The sequence below is a fragment of the Panthera onca genome, chromosome B1, assembly GCF_046562875.1.
Source record: "Panthera onca isolate mPanOnc1 chromosome B1, mPanOnc1 haplotype 2, whole genome shotgun sequence".
In the NCBI taxonomy this organism is placed as follows: Eukaryota; Metazoa; Chordata; class Mammalia; order Carnivora; family Felidae; genus Panthera; species Panthera onca.
Window position 1 is genome coordinate 19,915,652 of NC_138342.1, and position 3,083 is coordinate 19,918,734.

Below are 3,083 nucleotides of genomic sequence, written 5' to 3' on the forward strand. Positions count from 1 at the left end.
GTGTGGAGCCCAACATGGGGCTTGTTCTCACGATCCTGAGATGAGACCTGAGCTGAGATCAAGAGTCAGATGCTTAACCGACGGAGCCACCCAGACGCGCCCCCCCCACCCCCCGCCCCCACTCCAACTTTCTAGTAGAGAATTTGTATGGGATGTACCTTCTGGGGCCTCCACTGAGATCAACGACCCCAAAGGGAGACTGAAGAAGTCAATGACCCAGTCATTTCCTTGTGGAAATGAAAGAAAGAGATGCTAACATGATCCGGAAGTCTTATACATACCAATCAGTCCTAACCTTAAGGGTCCTGATACTAAGTGAGTGCAACTGGGCTTTGCAAGGCACAGCTAGCTGGTTGGTCACTACCACCAGCCAGAGCCTATCTAATACTGGGCATGTCTGTTTACCTCTGACTCCCTCAGAAAGCAGGCCCAGTATCTTACTCATCTTTGTAAGTCACCAGCCAATCCGGTGCCCGCACACAGTGGGTGTCCAACCGATTTGTTGAATCAATACTTCCTTTCCAACCCCTCTCACCCATATTATTGGGCCTATACCTTGTTAGGGTGCTTTTTGGAGGGTCTACTTTTCAAGTTTGATCTTTGATCTCCACCTGGGTGGGAATTGGGGGGTGCAAACAAGAAGACCATACAAATATAATTTCTCCTAGGGTCTCTACATGTCTAGGCAATGCCTGCCTGAAAACTGCCAGCTTATGGAGAGGCTCAGTCCTTGGCCAGATGGAGCTCTAGTCCAGCGAGTGAACCCCAATCGTCAATAACAGCTGTGGGCCCCAGGAGCTCCCTGCAAAAGCAGAAATACCAGCTGATACGAGAAACTTCCCACTGACTGCAGTGAAAGCAAGAAAAACGAAACTGGCGGGTGAAGGTGGGGCTAAACTATTTCTCTTACATATCATTAACCATAACATCATTGTTTGAACAGGGCTTGGGAATTGATAAAATGCTCTTTATTGTATCATCTCGTTCATTTGGCTTCCAATTTGCAGATGGAGAAACTGCTCTGCGACAGGCCACGACAGCATCTGGAACCTTCTGTGATCAGCTGCCAGTATCCTTTAATGAGAACTCGTGTGTTCCTTGATATCTCTCTGGGAGCATCTCAAGGTAAGTAAGGACCTTGTGGCGGTCAGCTGGATGACCCCTAGCTGAGTGACTGTAATTGTTCTGACCGTTATGGGCTCACAAACCCTTTTTTTTTTTTTTTTTTTTTTTTTTTAGAGAAAGGAGATGTTCGCCAAGATGGGATTTTCCCAAAAGAATTCTTTAGAAAAAGTGCCAGAACTTTTACCTTCCACCTTGACAGTCCCCAGAGACAAACTGAAAGGACCTCGCTTAAATGCCTCATCCGAAGGGTATTTGCAATGCTGGCTTCATCATTCAAAGCAGGAAAGGCCTTTGTCATGGTCAAATGGCTTTAATGTGTTCTGAATGCTACATAAATTCAAAGTTGATGGCTCATTTATTTGTTGGATTGAAGTTTTATACAATAAACTAAGCCTTGGTATTTACTAATAACTTGTGCACTGCCCTTTGTTTGTTTAGAACAGCCAGAAGGCAAAGAAGTTGACCGAGTCCCTCATGGCCAATGTGGTATTCAGATCCTGGCATTTCCTGGGACAGTTTATGGATTGGTGGTGGGGATGATAAGAGGGTTGTTTGTGGAGGGGGCAAGGGACACTGTGGAGAAAGGAGAAGGGGAAACGTTGCAGATACGTGTTTCCTTCCAGGCTAATTTGACATAGTCCCACCACACATGCTTCAACTGCTGAACTCAGTGAGCTGGGAATTCAGAACATTGAGTGACAGGCCAGGCTTGGCTGGTGACTTGTGGCATGACCTTGGAAGATTCATTTTCCCTTGCTGTGTCTCGCTGTCTCACTCTGGAAAAAAAAAAAAAAAAAGAAAAAGAAAGCAAGCAAGAAAAGAAAGCTTATAATAAATTCTATTCATTGTTCAAGGTGAGTTTCCTTAAACTACTCTCCTTTCCGGAGATCTTTGCTCTATACCTCTATCCCACCCACAAAAATCTCTCTCTTTCTCAGAATCCAAGAGGTGTCATTTGTCCCACGTATTAGGGGCAGGAACACAGGCTTTGGTGGGCAACTGAGCTGGGTATGAGTTCCAACTCGGCCACTCATCTCAATTTGAACAAGTTCACGGATGTTTCTGAGCTCCCATTTCCTTTTCTGTAACATGGGAATAACGGCATATATCTCATTATGTTGTTGCGGGAAGTATAGGATTAGATACATGTTGAGTCCTCTGTTAAGTGCCTGGAATTTAGGAAGTAGTACTCCTTACAATTAGGAGCAATATTAATTACAGCCTAAACTTTGGGGTCCAGAATAGATCGTCAGCTCCTTGGACTGGGTGACCTTCTGATCCTTCATAGCATTCAGCACATGGAGATTTTTTTCGTGGTATTTTCTGTGGCAATAGATGCTCACAGCCTATCTGTTCAAGACAGATAATGTGACTGCCTCTCAGAGGACTCACTGAGAGCAGAAGAATCTTTGGGTTTATTTGAAGGGCAAGAATGAGACCTGGGAATGACACACGTGGGCAGTATCTGAAAATCTCTCCATTTCCATGGCTGAGGAAATAGATTCCTGTTAAGATTGGATCATAGGATTTGCCTTCAGCACCTCCTCATTTCCAGACAAAGACATTCTTCTTCCAGTCTCATTTATGAGGGCCACCAGCGGGCTCATAAGATGGGGTAGGTTCTAGTCGCAAAAGGAGAAAATGGCTTGCTGGGCTAGAGCCTCAACTCAGGGTCTCTGGTATCTCATGGCCTCTTGGATGCTGGCACCTGACTGTCTGGGTCCCGACCTAAGGCTTGCGGCCCTTGAATACCCTGTAGACGACACTGGCAAGTCTTTCCCCTCCTTCCATGTTGGGCAAGTCTTAGTTTTTCCAGTCTGCATATCTTCCCAAGTTATTTAGAGGAATTCAGACTGGTTTAAGCCAATCAACGGTAGTTCCATTCCCCAAATGTAGCCAGTGAGAACTGAACTCCTGAATAAGATTTCTTAACTCTAAAAAAAGGGATAAAAGGGGGG

The 3,083-nt window shown here is 45.3% G+C and overlaps 1 long non-coding RNA gene across 1 annotated transcript; it reads left to right on the plus strand.

Moving 5' to 3' along the window:
• Window positions 1-673: 673 nt before the first annotated feature.
• LOC132693347 (uncharacterized) lies at window positions 674-1,578 on the plus strand. The gene is made up of 3 exons (XR_009616745.1): window positions 674-886; window positions 1,008-1,125; window positions 1,240-1,578. It is a non-coding gene; the product is annotated as an uncharacterized LOC132693347 (long non-coding RNA).
• The last annotated feature ends 1,505 nt before the right edge of the window (window positions 1,579-3,083 follow it).